Source organism: Cupressus sempervirens, chromosome 5, assembly GCF_028749045.1.
Source record: "Cupressus sempervirens isolate cs-2001-9-10 chromosome 5, ASM2874904v1, whole genome shotgun sequence".
In the NCBI taxonomy this organism is placed as follows: domain Eukaryota; kingdom Viridiplantae; phylum Streptophyta; class Pinopsida; order Cupressales; family Cupressaceae; genus Cupressus; species Cupressus sempervirens.
In genome coordinates this window covers 927702229-927722157 of record NC_143122.1, presented here as the reverse complement: position 1 = coordinate 927722157, position 19929 = coordinate 927702229, and positions in this window count along the sequence as shown.

Sequence of the window (19929 nt, the reverse complement as noted above, 5' to 3'; positions counted from 1 at the left end):
ATGAGTAGCCTTATTAGGGAAACTAGCTCCAAGGATTAAATCTATTTGATGACTAATTTTACTTACTGGTGGCAATCCTTCTGGAACATTATTAGAGACGATATCTCCAAACTCACTCAAAAAATCTGAAACTTCACATGGTATTTCACTACTACCTTGCTTATCTTTTCTAGGAATCAAAGCATAACACATACGCTGATGTTTCATGCCATCTAAAAACTTTCTTCCTTCAACAAGATTGATCCTAGCACTGCTACATACCTTTTCACCTTCTTTTATCATGGGCTTCAGTTTGTGATGAACTCCATCTTTGTTAGAGTGTATGTGTTTGCATGACCATCATGTATTTCATTCCTATCAAACTGCCATGGTCTTCCCAACAATAGATGGTAGACATCCATTGGAACAACATCACAGAGAACTTCACCATGGTAACTCCCAATCTTAAACTTCACTAAACATTGTTCACTTACCAAGACCTTATGATCATCCTTCACCCAATCAATCTGATAGGGTTGGGGGTGTTTCTCCCTCTTGAGCTTTAGCTTATAGACCATCTCCTCTGACACCAAGTTTTCAGTGCTACCACCATCAATGATCACATCGCAACATTTATCCTCACACTTGCACTTGGTATGGAATAGACTCCTCCTTTTCCCTAGTTCAATATCACCACTTAGTAGGACTCTTTCATTTACTAAAGTATCTCCTCTTTCTACATCCTCTGAATGTGATGACTATGCATCCTCATCCACATGAAAAACCTTAGCTTGACCCTCAACTCTCCTATCTACCATCCCTTATCATTGAGGACATTCAAAGGCATGATGACCTTCTTCATTGCAATGGAAACAAGTACCACAGAAAACTCCTCTTCCTTGTCCACATCCTCTACCTCTTCCTCTTTGATCTCCAAAGTCTTGATCATGGTAGCAGTTGAAACCCTCATTCCTCTGGTTCCTGCTGGTACCCACATCTTTGTTTTTCTTTTGGATCTCAATTTGACCTCCAGATGACCTACCACTGCCCCTTCCTCCTTGACCAAACCATATTTGTCTCCCTTCAAACCTTTTATTTAACTTCTCTTCAACTTGTAGGGAAAACTGTTATGCCTCTTCAACATTGGTCATTCTCACCAGACTTAATTCTGCTTGAATGCTAGGTCACAGCCCACTGATATAATGAGCAACCTTCTCCTTATTTGCTTCTACATGCCCTACTTTAATTAGAAGTCGATAATACTCTTTTGTATATTTCGGGACTGATTTTCCTGCTTGCTTTAACACATGCATCTTCTTAAAGAGATCTAACTCATAGTCCATAGGAATGAACTACTTCTTTAGTTTGTCCACCATGCAATCCCACCTTGTGATCTTCCCCTTTCCTCTTTGATTTATTTCCAATTGAACCTCTTGCCACCAAATTTTTGCATGGCCTTTTAGCTTGGCCTTTACAAACTTAACCCTATCTGGGTCCCTAATATCCTCATACTCAAAGTACTCCTCTAGTTCATTGATCCAGTCGATCAACTCATCTAGTTTTAGATCTCTTGAAAATACACCCACGTCAATTGTAGGTCTTTTTCAAAACTTGGTAATGGCCCTAAAAATCCTTTCCTTTGCCTAGTTTATAACTTCCCCTTTGGCATCCCCTTCAACTTCTTCTTCTTCATTATCGTCCTCACTCTCACCACCTACAACAATATTTGCTCCTCTCCGGAGTTCCTCCTGTAATGCCTAAACCTACCTTTTGAGGGCTCTAACCTCCTTAGGATTAATAGCTCTAACTCTTCCACCACACTCTCTTCATGGAAGCATCTTCTTAACTCAAACCCACAACCACATAGTCCTAGTGTTAAATACCTCATAGTCGGCACTCTGTCTACACACTTAGGAAAACCTCGCTCTGATACCACTTGATTGGGTCAAGCCAAATAACATATTGGACACAATAGGAAAAGGAAACTTTATTAACTTTGAAAATATGCTATTACATTCAAAACAGAGGAAAATAGTCTTCCTAACATGCCCTATGGGCTTACAACAATAAAAATTTGGAGATAATTTCTCCTTCCAGTGCCTCCTCTCAAATTCCACATCAAACTACCTTTTACAATGCTCAAAATGTCCTTAAATAGACCTTAAAGGGTTAAGGACTAGGAGTACATTCTAGAAACTACTAGTTGGAATCCACTACCCAAATACAAGGCTCTAGAAGATGCATTAGAAGTTCATGCAAAAATTGGAAGACTCCAAAAATGGTAGCCTAACTTTTGGAAGGCATAACTTTTCAACCGTAGCTCCAATTGATGAACCGTTTACATTTCTGGAAAGCTATCAAAGTGCTCTATAGCTCTACAAACCAGCTTTTCTCATCCCCCATTTTAAGCCCTTTTCATTTTCATTTAATGCCCCTAATCCAACTTTGAAGCATTCTTAGGAGGTTCCCTAGAAGCTGAAAAAATTGCAATATCTTTCAAACCGTGGGGCTGTTTGACCTGATTCTTTTTCTGGAATGCTCTAAATTACAATTACAATCATCTTCCTAGTTTAAACCTTCTAACTCATCAAAAGTATGCCTCAATTACATACTCCTATTTTTTTTTTCATTTACACATATCCCAAGGTGATTAAAAACTCTAAAATACTCTAACCTAGAACACTAAAAGTGGAACTGTGAGAGTTGGAACCTTTATTTGACTCAAACGGGTATCAAGAAATGAAAACACATGAAACATAAACTATATCTAGGTACATTTTTTTGGGTGACACATGATTTCCCTTCTACCTCTAGATGCTCTTGCATCAAGTTTACATCTCCAGTATAATATCATTATCACAAGGAAATAGAAAATATATCATCTCATAAAAAAATGTACAATACAATGAGATGCATCTAATGAATATCATCCATTCCACATTCATAGGATATGTGAGAAATTACATCAAAATATAGGATACATGAAAATATATTCATCAACTGAATAAAAGTCTCCAAGATAAGAATAAGAATGATAAAAATACAACTGCATCAATGAGAATCCAACATTTATGAAACTAAGGGGGACCCAAATGATAAGAACTCACTACTTGTCAACCATATGGTCACTTAATCAAGCTTCTACTCCCACTATGCAATGAAGATAATGAACAATCCACATACAACTAATTAATCATAAAATACTCCTAGGCAAGGGAATCTTGATAGCCAAATATAGCTCTCAAAAAGACACTCATTCCTATACCAACACCACATACCAAATTCAACATACAAATATCATGTATAAATCAAGTATCAAAACCAAAAGACACAATATTGAAATAATAACCATTTCCAAACCAAGTACCAAATGTTAAAAGTACAATAACCAAAAAATCAACAACTATTATTAATCAGAGTAAATTACTAATAATAAATACATCCAACTATAAAACACACTAATCAATACTCCTCCAGAGGCATATACAAGATCTATGGAGGAGACTCAGGCTACATACTAGGGAGTGTCATTAAATGGTCAAACTACTTGAGTTACCTTGGACTAGTCTCTCACTAGACCTCGGGCCCTCAAGTGTTGAGTTACCCTAGACTTGTTACTTTAGAACCCGAATCCTCAATGTGACCCATGTGGAACCAAAATACCCTCTCATTAAGATAAGGAAAAATAGTCATACCTCTCACTAGGAATCATCACATTCTCATTCTTAGCCTATACAAGTACTCAAGGCATGGGCAAGGCACACCTCTCTAGCTTATATTTTTAGTGTATCTCAAGAAAAGGGCTAGGAAAGATACATTAATTACTATATTATCTCTTGTTACACAAATTATAATAGGTTACCTTGGTACTGACCACTTTAAACCCCAAACCCATATTGGAAGCCACTCCTAAAGACAACACCTAGTAAGCCTCCTCAAAAATTGACAAATCATAATTTTGTCCCATACCACAAAATAATAACGAATGAATTTGGTTCCATAATAGGAAACTTGACAATAAGTTGGTTTTCAAAACCCAAGTCGTCATAAATGCTCATCAAATAAATCTTATAAACATAAATCTCAATTTGAATTACAAAATACATCATGACATATATTCAAATAATCATCATAAAAGAGAGCTCAAAGATTCCTTTGGTACACATCCTAACTTGTCCAACTAAACAATCCAGAAAGAAAACCATCACAAGACTATAAAGTGAATAGAAGAAAAGACATAGTTTTCAACCATATAGTTTAATTCCATATTTTTCTATATTTAGATTGAGTCATAAGGATTATTATAGAAATAAAGTATGAATATACATGTTTGCATAAATTGTTAAGTTAATGGATTTATTTAAATAAATAAGTATTTAAATGTGTCAAATCTCTTTGTGCATATAAAATGCCACACAATATTATCATGTTATTAATTTGAATAATCTTAAATGATATGTGACTTAATTAATAACTATTGGAAATATTTTCAAAGGATAAGTTACTGAGAGGGGAGGGGTGAATCAGCAACTTCTAAAACTTCTAAAACTTTAATCCAATCAACAATTAATCCAATACTGATCTAACTACATGCATACGAAACTGAAAACATGAAAGCATACATAACACTTTGACACAAGATTTGGTGATCCAAAAACCTTACAAATAGAAAGTAAATTTAGGGTGGGGATGATACCCACAAGCTTCAGTATTGCAGTATAAAGTTGGCTTGTTAAGGCTTACATTGATCACTTCTGATGATCTACCCTATTAGGAGTAATAAGGACTGCTAGGTCCACCTTGTTAAAGGATTTACAAAGATACAATGAAGTATGCACTCAATAAAGAGATTTACACAAGAATATAAGGTCTACCTTGTTAAAGGATTTGATTGATTCACCTGTTAGGATGGAGAAGTAGCTGATCTCTAATTTGCAACTTGGATTGCAAAATGAGATTCCTTTAAGTGTACAAATCACCTTGTTGTGGTAGATGAATCTCTATTGCTCCTTATACTACTACAGCCTTTGTAATTCACACATTTTTTCTTCTATGATGATCAAACTACTTCCTTATTGATTCCATATATACATTGAATGTGATATAATACATTACATATGTACCAATCCAATTATACAATTACAAAGTTGACCACAATAAAAGATTACACAAATAATATGAAGTTGGCTCAAATGTAGACACTAAACTTTTGTAGATTGACTTTGTAAGGTTCTAATACTCAGCATCCACTATCAATGTTTGGCATCATCATGCAGTCAATAGACATAGAAGCTCAATCCATACTGGTCACTTCCAATTAGTCTTGATCTCAATCTACACTAGTAACTCAGTGAATACTATGAAAATCGACATATAAACCAAATCACTTGTTTACCATTGCATAGCTTGGTAAACAATATCACCTTGAGCTTGGTTTAAACTAAGTCACTTGGTTAACATAGAGTAGATTGGTCAACACTAGACTTGCATCACATCAACTGCAAACTTGGTAAGCACTATATAGCTCAATTTTCACTAGCAAACTTAGCATATACTAAGATTGTGTAAAGATTTTTGCCATCAACATTTCAAATCACACTATGTGATCCATCATCAGAATGAGAGAGCAAGAGATGTAAAATAATGTAAGTTGTAGATTTAGCATAGAATCACCAAATAAGGAGGCCAAGAGAAAGGGATTGCACACACCCCCAAGCTAGAAAAATAATAATAATAATAAAAATGGTGTGAAAGACTAAACAAGAAGGCACCTCACAATTGCAAGTAATAAGGTTAATAGTAAGGGAGAGAAAAAAGAAATAACCAATCTAAATCCAAGTGAAGCAAGCATATAGATTAACAAGGTGTGTGTGTGTGTGTGTGTGTGTGTGTGTGTGTGTGTGTGTATTACCTATGTATATTTTCATAGCTACCAAAATCATATTATAAAACTATCATGAGAATGAATGAATGAAATATTTTAAATGACATCCACAAGGCTATAAGCCTAAGGGACCCACATAAAACTCCTAGTTATTCTGATGAGATGAAACTAATGTAAGTATAACCAAATATATTTGTAATTGAAAATATAATAAGTTAAAATAATATTTCTTATAAATATATAATTATGATACTTAGTTTCCACATTAGATTGTGTAAAGATTTTTTCCATCAATTTTTTGAATCACACTATGTGATCCATCATTAGGATGAGAGAGCAAGAGATGTAAAATAATGTAAGTTATATATTTACCATAGGCTCACCAAATAAGGTAGACTAAGAGAATATATATCATACATACTTATATAGGTAACACACACACACACACACGCACCTTCTTGATCTATATGCTTGCTTCACTTGGATTTAGATTAGTTATTGCTTTTTTCTCTCCCTTACTATTAACCTTATTACTTGCAATTGTGAGATGCCTTCTTGTTTAGTCTTTCACACCATTTGTTTTATTATTATTATTTTTCTAGCTTTGGGGTGTGTGCAATCACTTTCTCTTGGTCTCCTTTATTTGGTGAATCTATGCTAAATCTACAACTAACATTATTTTAAATCTCTTGCTCTCATCATAATGATGGATCATCTAGTGTGATTCAAAATGTTGATGGAAAAAATATTTACACAATCTAATTCATAAACTAAGTATCATAACTATTATGGATTGTGGAAATCTGATACATTAATACACTGAGATGCTTAGTTTACATTGCTGATCTTCACAATAGTTGTAACTACTTGGTAAACACTAGAATTTTTCCAAAGGACTTGGTAGCAACTATAGAACTCAATGACAATTGAAATGCTTGGTTAAAACTATACAATAATCTCAATAGATACTTACAATCTGAATAAGTGTATGTCATCAATGATGGGGACACAACCCATGCACAGAATGGACACAATAAGAAAAGGGAAATTGCAATAACTATGTAAATAAACTAGTACATTCAGTACAGAGAAAATTGACTTCAAAACATGCCCTAAGGACTTACAATAGCATGAATCTGGAGATAATTTCTCCTTTTTAGTACCTCCTCTCAAACTCCACTCCGAACTGCCTTTTACAATGCTAGAAATGTCCATAAATAGACCCTAGAGGGTTAAGGACTAGGAATACATTCTAGAAAGTGCTAGTAGGCATCCACTGACCAAATAGAAGGCTCCGAAAGCTATGTTAGAAGTCGACACAAATCTAGAAGAATCCAAAAACGGTAACTGAACTTTCGAGAGGCATAACTTTTGAACCGTAGCTCCAATTGACGAACTGTTTACATTTCTAGAAAGCTCTCGAAGTGCTCTATAGCCCTATAGACCAGATTTGCTTATCCCCCATTTTTTAGCCCTTTTTGAGGTCATTTAATGCCCCTAACCTAACTTTGAAGCATTCTTAGGAGGTCTCTAAAACTCAAAAAACTACGATAACTTTTAAACCGTGGGGCATTTTGACCTGATTCTTATTCTGGAATGCTCTAAATTACAATTACATTCATCTGGCCAATTTACACCTCCTAGTTCACCAAAATGATGGCTCAATTACATACTCCTATGTTTTTGGCATTTACATGTATCCCAAGGTGTTCAAATACTCTATCTTAGAACACTGATAGTGGAACTGTGAGAGTTGGAACCTTTATTTGACCCAAATGGGTATCCAAAAATGAAAACACATGAAACAAAAACTAAGTCTAAGTACATTTTTTGGGTGACACAGGATTGCCCTTATACCTCTGGATGCTCTTGCATCAGACACCTAGGGTAGATTGAAAAGTGACCCTATCACTTTATGAATGGTAGAGGAAATCCCAAATGGAAAACCTCAGCTACTGAAATCCAAGTTGAGTCCTCGATTGGCCATCCTTTCCACTTGACCAAATACTCTTCATACTACCTATTTTTGGTACTCCTACCCACACAATGATCTAGGATGTCTTCTATCTCCTCCTTCTTAGAAGCAGAAATTGGACATTGCTCTAACACTAGCTCCTCATCTGCATCATCATCATGATACTCTATTAAGTCTTCAATGTTGAAAATAGGAGAAATGTGAACACCATCTGGCAGCTCCACCTCGTATGCATTTCCTGAGTCACGTTTCTTCAAAATTCTACAAGGGCCCAATTTCTTCATTTTTAGCTTGTTGTAAGTACCGGATAGAAATCTTTCTTTTGTTAACTGTAGCATGACTAGATCCCCCACTTGGAATTCCTTATGTCTTCTCCTTTGATCAGCCCTAGTTTTATACTCTTGATTCATCTTGGTAATGTGTGTTTGAACCTCTTCATGTAGACACTTTATATGTTCAGCAAATTCTTTACCTTCAACACTTGTCCTCTCCCCTTGCTCTATCTTCCTTAGCTCTAGTGCAGTCCTTGGCTACTTCCATATACAATTTGGAATGGTGATTTTTTAGTACTCCTATTTACAGAGTTATTGTAAGAAAACTCTGCTTGTGGTAGAATCAAATCCCACCCCTTGGGCTTATCCCCAACTAAACATCTCAGCAAATTGCCCAGACTTTTGTTTACCACTTCTGTTTGGCCGTCAGTTTGCAGGCAATGTGTGGAACTGAATTTCAAGTCCGTTCTCAACTTCTTCCACAATGTCCTCTAGAAATACCCCACAAATTTAGTATCTCTATCAGAAACTATACTCCTTGGAAGACCATGTAGTCTTACCACCTCTCTAAAAAACAAGTCTGCAATATGGACAACATCATGAGTTTTGTGGCATGGAATGAAATGTGCCATTTTGGAGAACCTATCAACCACCACAAATACTGAGTCATTACCCCTTTGTGTCCTCGGCAATCAAAGAACAAAATCCATACTTATGTCCTCCCATGGCTTTGATGGAACAGGCAATGGCTGATATAGTCCAGTATTGTGGCTAAATCCCTTGGCAACTTGACAAACCTGGCAACTCTGTACAAAATTCTTCACATCTTGTGAAATTTGAGGCCAAAAATAATGTTCTCTAAGAATGGCAATGGTCTTATCTCGACCAAAATGTCCTGCCATCCCTCCACTGTGTTTCTCCTTAATCAGATTTTCCCTCATGGAACTCCTTGGAATGCATAATTGACTACCCTTGAATAACATACAATCCTGAATCAAATAGTCCAACCACTTAGTTTTGTCTACAACAACAAGCTCTTTACAAGCTTTCCATGCTTCAGCAAAATCAGGATCCTCAGGGTACAAATTCTTGAGTTCATCAAACCCAACTACTTCAACCAGCATTACTGTAAGCAACAATTGTCTCCTACTTAGTGCATCTACAACCCTATTGGATTTTCCACTTCTATGCTTCAACACAAATGTATAGCTCTGCAAGAACTCTACTCACTTCATATGCCTCTGATTCAATTTACCTTGGCTATTTAGCTACTGTAATGCCTGGTGATCAATATACAAAACAAATTCCTTTGGAAATAAATAATGCCTCCATTTCTTTAAGGCCTGAACTATTGCATGTAGAAATCTTGATCATAAACATAATACTTCTTCTTTGCATCATTCAATTTTTCACTAAAATATGCAATAGGCTTACCTTCTTGGCTTAATACAGCCCCAATAGCATTGCCACTAGCATCATAGTCCACCTAGAAAACCTTTCTAAAATCTGGAAGTGCCAACATAGGTTGTTCTGTTACCTTCTTCTTTACCAATTCAAAACTTCTCACAACTGTTGCAGTCCATTTGAACTCTTTTCTATCCCCTCTTATTGTGTTAGTTAGGGGTGCACATATGCCACTAAAATTCTTAATAAACTTCTTGTAAAAACTAACCAGACCATGAAATGATCTTACCTTAGTAGCAGACCTTGGAGTAGGCCATTCCAAGATGGCTTTTACCTTCTTCGGATCCATTTTGAGACCTTCAGGTGATATAACAAAACCCAAATAGACTAACTCCCTTTTTCCAAAGATACACTTCTTCAGATTAATTAACAGTTTCTCTTCCCTTAGCCTTTCAAGGACACTGTGAATATCCAGTAAATGTTCTTCCAAATTCTTGCTGAAAATTAAAATATCATCCAAATAAACAATAATAAATTTTCCCAAGAACTTCTTAAGTAACTCATTCATGAGTCACATGAAGGTGCTTGGGGCATTCGTCAATCCAAAGGGCATGACTAACCACTCATAAAGACCCTCCTTGGTCTTGAAGGCTATTTTCCACTCACTTCCTTCTCATATCTGTATCTGATGATAGCCACTTTTGATATCTATCTTTGTGAAGTACTGAGCTCCACTCAAGTAGTCCATAAGATCATCCATCCTTGGTAAAGGAAACTGGTACTTGATAGTTATCCTATTTATAGCTCAAGAGTCTATACACATCCTCCACTCTTCATCCTTCTTTGGTGCTAGTACTATAGGTACTACACATGGACTCAGGCTCTCCCAAATCAAGCCCTTTCTCAATAGCTCTTGAACCTGTCTGTTTAGCTCCTCAATTTTAGTAGTAGTTAGGCAAACTAGCTCTTGGGATTAAATCTATCTGATGATTGATTTGCCTTACTAGTGGAAATCCTTCTAGAACATTATCAGAGATAATATCTCCAAACTCACCTAGTAAATCTAAAACTTCAAGTGGTATTTTAGTACTACCTTCTTTATCTTTCCTCAGAATCAAAGCATAGCACATACGTTAATGTTTCATGCCATTTAAAAACTTCCTTCCATCAACAAGACAAATCCTAGCACTGCTACATACCTTTTCACCTTCCTTTTTTATGGGCTTCAGTTTGTGGTGAACTCCATCCTTTATTAGAGAGTATGTGTTTGCATGAAAATCATGTACTACATGCCTATCAAACTGCCATGGTCTACCCAACAATAGATGGCAAACATCCATTGGAATAACATCACAGAGAACTTCATCATGGTAACTCCCAATTTTGAATTTCACTAAACATTATTCACTTACCAGGACCTTATGATCATCTTTCACCCAAGCAATTCGATAGGGCTGGGGATGTCCCTACCTCATGAGCTTCAGCTTAGGGACCATCTCCTCTGATACTATATTATCTGTGCTACCACCATCAATGATCATGTCACAACATTTATCCACACACTTGCATCTAGTTCGAAACAAACTCCTCCTTTGTCCTGGTTCAATCTCACCACTTAGTAGGACCCTTTCATTTACCAAGGTCTCTCCTCTTTTTGCATCCTCTGAATGTGATGATTATGCATCCTCATCCACATGAGCAACCCTAGCTTGGCCCTCAGCTCTCCTACATGTCCTTCCTTGTCATTGAGGGCATTCAAAGGCACAATGACCTTCTTCATTAAAATGGAAATAGGTACCATAGAATCCTCCTCTTCCTTTTCCATGTCCTCTACCTCTTCCTCTTTGATTTCCAAAGTCTTGATCATGGGAAAGGTTGAAACCCTCATTCCTCTGGTTCCTGCTAGTACCCACATCTTCATTTTTCCTTTGGGTTTCATTTCGGCCTCCAGATGACCTACCACTTCCCCTTCCATGTCCTTTTTGTCTCCCCTCAAATCTTTTATTCATCTTCTCTTTGACTCATAGGGCAAACTAGTATGCCTCTTCAACACTGGTCATTCTTACTAGACTTAATTCTTCCTGGATGCTAGGTCGCAACCCACTGATATAATGAGCAACCTTCTCCTTATTTGATTCTACATGCCCTACTCTAATCAAGAGTCGATAAAACTCCTCTGTATATTCTTGGACTGATCTTCCTGCTTGCTTTAACCCATGCATCTTCTTAAACAAATCAAGCTCATAGTCCACAAAAATGAACTGCTTCTTCAATTTGTCCACCATGCGATCCCACCTTGTGATCTTCTCCTTTCCTCTTCTATTTCTTTCCAATTGGACCTCTTGCCACTAGATTTTGGCATGGCCCTTCAGTTTGGCCTTTACAAACTTAACCCTATCTGGGTCCCTGATATCCTCATACTCAAAGTACTCTTCCAGTTCATTGATCCAATTGATCAACTCATCTAGTTTGAGATTTCTTGAAAATACACCTACTTCAATTGTAGGTCTTTTCCCAAACCTAGTAATGGCCCTAGAAAGCCTTTCCTCTACCTAATTCAGAACTTCCTCGTCAAATTCCCCTTCTGATCCAATTTGTTCTTCTTCATTGTCATCCTCACTATCGTCACATGTAGCAACATTTGTTCCTCTACATAGCTCCTCTTGCAATGCTTGTACCTATCTTTGGATGGCTCTAACCTCCTTAGGATTAATAGCTCTGGCCCTTCTGCTACACTCTCTTCATGGAGGCATCTTCTAACTCAAACCCACAACCACACAGTCGTAGTGCAAACTGCCTCACAGTCGGTTCTCTATCTATACACTCAAGAAAAATAGCGTTGATACCACTTGATGGGGAAACAACCCATGCACAGAATGGACACAACAGGAAAAGGGAAATTGCATTAACTATGTAAATAAACTAGTACATTCAGTACAGAGAAAATTGACTTCAAAACATGCCCTAAGGGCTTACAATAGCATAAATATGGAGATTATTTCTCCTTTTTAGTACCTCCTCTCAAACTCCACTCCAAACTACCTTTTACAATGCTAGAAATGTCGACGCAAATCTAGAAGAATCCAGAAATGGTAACCGAAATTTTGGGAGGCATAACTTTTGAACCGTAGCTCCGATTGATGAACCATTTGCATTTTCAAAAAGCTCTCAAAGTGCTCTATAGCCCTATGGAGGAGCTTTGCTCGTCCCCATTTTTTGGCCCTTTTTGAGGTCATTTAATGCCCCTAACCTGACTTTGAAGGACTCTTAGGAGGTCTCTAAAACCCAAAAAATTGTGATAACTTTCAAACCATGGGGCCTCTTGACCTGATTCTTTTTCTAGAATGATCTAAATTACAATTACATTCATCTAACCAATTTACACCTCCTAGTTCACCAAAATTATGGCTCAATTACATACTCCTATTTTTTTGGCATTTACATGTATCCCAAGGTGTTCAAATACTCTATCCTAGAACACTGATAGTGGAACTATGATAGTTGGAACCTTTATTTGACCCAAATGGGTATCCAGAAATGAAAACACATGAAACAGAAACTAAGTCTAAGTAAATTTTTTGGGTGACACAGGATTGCCCTTATACCTCTGGATGCTCCTACATCAATCAATAAAAAACTTGACTGATTTGTCAAAAATCTCCCCCTTTGGAATTAGTGACAAAAACACTTATTAGCCAAAACTATATTCAAAAATTTCCTCAACATCTTTATCCATCACCTTGTGATTCTAGCTCTGTAGAGTATGCTGTTTTTGAGATTTTTCAAAATTGGTTTTGTAAGATATATTTTTGTGCATGGTAAGTCTCCTATATAGTATATTGTACATCTCCTTGCTATACATTCTTCTTTGAATAATTATTTACATTTATCTTGCATCTATCTCCCCCATTTCCTTTACAACTTATGTATCAATTCTTACATTTTTTCCCCATAACTCATCATTCCCATACATCTTCTATCTTCTCCCCCTTTGTGACAATAATGCCAAATATTTATTCTATATATTTACATATTAATGCCAAAATGAGACAAATTTTTTGAATGTACCTTGAGTATGATAGCCAAAGTTTTGTCCCAATTGTCCTAAAGACCTTACATGTGTGTAGTGAAATCTGTACTTCTACTAACAACTCAATCATGTGGTCTACTATGGAGAAGTTGTTATCATGGATGAGGGTTTTTACATGTGCGATATGATTTTTTAGTGCATTGATGTTAGGGAAAATCATGTTTTTGATATCTACTAATGTACATCTGATTCATGCTTCTTCTCTAAGAAATTCTACCCAAATATCTATCAAAAATCTAATCTTATTGAAATGAGAAAAGCTCATCTTGAAATCTTCATCAATCTTGGACAATTTGTCCTTTATTTCCTTAGTAAAATTTGAAACATCACATAACTTACCAAAAAGTAATGATACATTTGTACAAGAGGTTTCTAGAGAGCCCTAAATGGTAGATAGTTCTACTTGGTAAATGGTAATCTACTGAGCAATGTGCTCTAACACCTTATTCTCAATTTTTTTCTCTTCTTGGGTATGTGCATGATTATGGTCAACCAAACTATGCCCTTAAGTGGTAATGAAAAATCAACAAATTAGGATTATGTCAACTTGACATGCAATTTTTCAACTTTTTATAGACATTTTTATCAAAAAGTTGAGAAAGAAGAATATCTAGGAAATTGATTTAACTTTCCAAAATACTAAGCCTTACTTGAAAAGAAATATTGGTTGGTCAAAAGTTTGAATTTTAATGCAATAGTACAAAAGTTTTAGGACAAAAATAAGAAGCCGATGTATGTCAAACGACCTTAATCAAAATCAAACGATATTATTTTTAATAAAATTATGCATATAATATGTAGACTAATGTCTAAATGTGATAAATATTTTTCAGTAATTAATTAATTATAAATTTTCTACCATAGTATTTTTAGAATTAAAAAATCTCCTATTTGACTAGCTTAATGAATTTTTTTAAAAAAATAATTAAATTTTATTTATTTTTCCTTATAATAGAAGAATCATAGAATGCGATGCATCTATTGGATTTGAAAAATGTTGTACCATTTGAAAGTTATAGTTGTTTTTTAATCAATGTGTCAATCAAAACTATATACATAACTCCATTAGAAAAAAAGTAATCATTACTTACTAAACTTTTAATTTGATAGAAATTACATTTGTTGAAAGCCAAGAACATTCTTAAGAAACCCTTTTCATTTCATTAGATTTTGGTGAAAAAAAAAGTCATCACATACATGTGTGAAGTTAAAAACACACAAGAACAAGCCAAAAACATGTTTTTAGGACATTTTTTAAGTTGATCACGTAGGGTTGGTATGCAAAGATACACTAGGCCTTATAAAAGTATTAATTTTTTGGTTTGATATCAGAATGGGTGGGAAAAAAGTTGGAATATGTTTTGAAATGCTTTGAGGCATTTTAGAAATACATATTTTTTAGATTGCCACTTTTTGGCACACCATGATCCTACACACACCCTCTGTTTGTAATAATTTATCCTATCCATCCAAATCTTCATTGAATTTTTAGACTTCCTCTGCTAGTTGATACAAAATTAGTTGAGATGAATCAACCTCTATACCCATAGCCTCTACCAAAATATTCTTGGCATCCTAAATGATTTTAAATTTTTGTCTCTTTCCTCGCTTAGCCTCTACTACTTGGCTTTCTTTTGGAGAAGTTCACCAAATTTCTACAATTGATCTGGGTTGAGTTTGGATATGTCCCAATTTGGGATCACTATATCCTCATCAAGGTCTATTTCCTCCTCCTTTTCTTTTCCTTGGCCCAAATATTTTGTGCTCAGTTGAGACTTGGTCTCAATTGTCCTTACACTTATTTCTTGCTTACTAGGAATGGAAAGAATAGTAGACATAATAGGACTAGCCACAAAAATTCATAATGCACTTATTGTAGAAATATCTATAGTAGACAAAATTGATTTGTCCAAAACTATTGTAGCCAACATTGTAGAAGAGGGAAGAGTTTGTAGCTTGGCAGACAAAGTCAAGGTCACTTCAGTAAATGATGTGCTAAGCTAAACTAGTGCAAAGAGTGATTGAATGTTAGTGTTATCAATGATAGTCACAATCAATCCTACTAAAATTTTCTCCATGCTTGATGTTGTCACTATTTTTCTTGGAGAGTGAGGGAGTGAGGTAATAACTACTACAACAATCTTAACTGGATCAATTTCCTCATCATCTTATGTTTCTTTTTTAGTAGCCTCTTGCTCTTGTTCCTCTCCATTATCAAAATATGGTGTTTCTTCAACATTTTTCTCTTCGTAATTCTCCTCTTTATCATCATCATAATCTTTCACTTCAATAGCAAAATCACTCAGTTTATGAAGATGATATAAATTCTTCCATGTATAACATGCTCAATATCTTTTATTAGAACCAAAAATGTGTTGAATTTCAGAGTTAATTTCTCCTTATTTTTCTTTAGACATTCCTTAACCTCCTTGTCTATTAAGCTTAGACTAAGCTACCTCAAGGTTTGCCCATAGATGTCTTTTATAGTTTGCATGGAAAATTCCCATACTGGCTTAATCTTATCCATCAAAATGTTAGGAAGCTAAGAAGTAAGCTGGTTTGGTGAGTATTTCCACTTACTCATTTTTTCCATCACTACATCTTCAATTTGCTTCTATTCTTCCTTAGTTATAGTTTCATACATTAATGCTTTAAAATTTGTTATACCAACCCCTTCTTGCAATTCTTTCAATCTATCTTGGAAGGTGGGTGGAGGTTTTCTGAATATTATATCTCCTCCTTCCTTATCAGCTTTCTTCTTTGAGGACCTTTTGGTAAACACATCAGTGGATGGCTTGGGTAGGCTTGGTAATAATTACCTTACTATTCTTCTTCAATGGTTCCTCTTCCTCTAATTCTTCCTCATCCTCCACTTCTCCATAATCACTTTTTCCCGCGGTCAACAAAAGTTTAGAACTAGTTGTCAACTTGGAAATTCTTTGCTTGCCTTTACTTACAACTCAAGGGAGCTTGATCTCTAGTTCTATCCTAGCTTTGGCTTCATCATATGTACCAACATATGCAGCCTTGGGACCAACTAGTTCATTTACAATTGCCTCAATTATATCTTTAGTTTCATCTATATACCTCATATCCAAGAGGTTTCACCCATGCAATTCTAGGCCTAACTGCTGGAGTGTATACCTTATGACTATCTACCATGAAACACACATCATCCTTGTAATCTTCAACTAATTTCATTGGAATCTTGAATCTATTATTCATTTTCTCTTTAAATGCATCCAACAAGTTGTCCATGATACTATTATAGTTCTCTCCCATCTCAGTAATATACTCATTAATCTGGTAGAGCATTGGCACATCTTTTCTCCATACAACTAAACCTTTTGAAGGGAAGAATTTTTGAACATAAAAGATTAAACAAGTCAATAAAGAGCCAAACTTACATGGATTGTTCTTTTTTGTTCTAATGCTCTCCATGTTTTTGTTGAATTATTTCAATAGTAGCTCGACAATGTCAAGAGAAAGATTGTTCTTCAATACCTTGTATGCAAGGTCAAATGCTTCACATGACACACTATTCAACTGGATTGAATTGTAGATGTTATGTGCAATGACATGAATACCAAACTTTAGTTCCATGTTAGTGACACTACTTATATTCATGCCTTTATTGTCCCATTCTAGTAGGGTTTTCTTTTCTAGTTTAGCCCAACCTAGTGTTTTGGTCATTTTAGCCTTAGCCAACATTGGAAGACTAGTGATTCTATGAATCATCTTCTTTGTGATTAAAACTAATTTTTCAATCCATAACTGTCCATTGTGCACTCGACTAAGAATAAACCTAATCCATTTTACTTGAAATTCATAGGGCATGTGATGAATATGTGTTAACCCTTTTGTCTCAAGATGTTGATGTTCAGGTTTCAAGATGCCATTAACACACAACTTTGCTAGGGCTTCATCCATTTCTAAAGTACCAATATCTTCAATAATGCATTTTAAATGAGAACTAATGTCATTTACCAACAATACCTTTGAAGGGATTTGTGACTATGCTCTACTCAGATCGAGGGTTTTAGCAATTGCAGGAGTGAGCTTGAAGTATGGAGCTTTCCATTATACACCATAAACTAGCATGTTAGATACTTTCTTTTCCTTGCTATTGCTGGATGCCATCTTCACTCGATAGGGTTTGAGAGAATTTCAAAATCTTTCGATAACAATTCACTCAAATCACTTGGATTCTCTAGAAGATCATGCTACACAATTTGTTCTCAAAAATTCATAGTAAAAATGACTTCAATTTCATTCCTTTTTTCAAAATTTTCCATAAATGTTTGGTATGGGTGGTAGATCAAAGTGACAGACTATCATCTACTTCCTTACATTGATTACTTGGTAGAGTCTTCTATCATTTGGTGACTGTATGAAATTTAGTTATTCTCAACCTCATTTGGTAGAGTCTTCCATCATTCAATGACCATATGAAATTTAGTTATTCTCAACCTCACTTGATAGAGTCTATGACCTGACTTCACTTGGTAAGGAAAGTAACTTGGTAGTAACTAGTACCCTTTCAGTCGATGATTTCTTTGTATCTTGAATACAAATATGGATTCTTTTGTCCTTTCAACTAGAATTGATTTGGATGTCTTCTTTGATAACCTATTCCAAGTTCTCCTTTAAGAACTCAAGTAGAAAATGTGGAGCCACCCAATTCTTGAGTGACTTGTTCATTATTGTTTGGACTTGCATTCTTAGTAGACTTTGGAACCTAATGCTATCTCATCCATCTTCAGATCTTATTAGCCTTTGTCTTCTTTTCATCTTCAATTCTACTAGTATTCATATAGTTCTTGGCAAGATGACCAAGTTTAGTACAAATGAAACATCTTTTGGTAGAATCTCTTTTCCTCATATGATGCTTTACACAATTCATTCCAATAGGTCCAAATTCTCCACAATAATTACATCTACACTACGTGTTGTAGTCTCAAACAAATATAGCTTTCACAATTTGTTCTACTAGATTTAATATCTTGGTTTTGCATTCTAATGATTTGTGCCCATGTTTCTTACATTTCTGACATTTACATTCAAATATTGGTTTCTCTTTGCATTCATTAGCCTTATGACCATGCTGATTGCAATTGTAACATTTTCCATTGAATTTTTCTTTTTTATTGCTCCAACATTTGTTCAAAGTATGACCTATCTTACCACAGTGATTGTAAGTAGGTCTTTTATTCTTTTGAGCTCCTTGCTTGGATGATTCTCCTAATTCTATATATCCAATTCCTACTTTTCCTTTTTTTCTATAGAGATTTTTCTCATTCAAATGATTCATGTCTACTTAGGATTTCATCATTCTTTCATTTTTAGATCTTAGATTCATGATTTCTTCATTTGCATTGGAGAGTTGATTAATGAAGTTTTCTTGTCAAAGGGATAGTTGTTGGATTTCATTGTTCTTTCCTTCTATCACTTCTCTTATCTTGTTTTTTTCTTCCATGACTTTACATATCCTTACTAATTGAATTTATTGATGTCTTCTTATTTTCTTACTTCTTCTTGTAGTGAACCATTCTTTTTGAGAAGTTCTTTGATTGCTTCATTGGCCTCATTTGGATTTCTTGAATGAAGGTCTTCAATTCTTTCTTCAATGTAGAGATGATCATTCATTTGAATTGCAAGATCTTTTCTTCTTTTTAGGGATTGAGAGAGTTGCTCCTTTTCTTTCATGAGTTGGGTAATAGCCATTTCCAAATCTAGCTTCTCATTATCAATAGCCTCGTCAAGTCTAAATATCTCCATGGCCTTTGATCTTTACTCAAGATGTTAAAATTTTCTCTAAGAACCACAAGGCTCTGATACCAATTCTTGGAAACATTCTTAAAGGCTAAGTTATTGAGAGGGGAGGGGTGAATTAGTAACTATTAAAACTTATAAAACTTTAATCCAATCAACAATTAATCCAATACTAATCTAACTGCATGCATGAGAAACTGAAAAACATGAAAGCATACATAACACTTTGACACAAGATTTGGTGACCCAAAAACCTTCCAAATAGAAATTAAAACTAGGGTGGGCATGATACCCACAAGCTTTAGTACTGCAACATAAAGTCAGCATGTTAAGACTTACATTGATCACTTATAATAATGTTCCCTATTAGGAGTAATAAGGACTGCTAGGTCCACCTTGTTAAAGGATTTACAAACATATAATGAAGTATGAACTTAGTAAAGAGATTTGCATATTACTATTAGGTATACCTTGTTAAAGGATTTGACTGATTCACCTATGAGGATGAAGCAGTAGTTGATCTTTAATCTACAACTTGGTTTGATAAATGAGA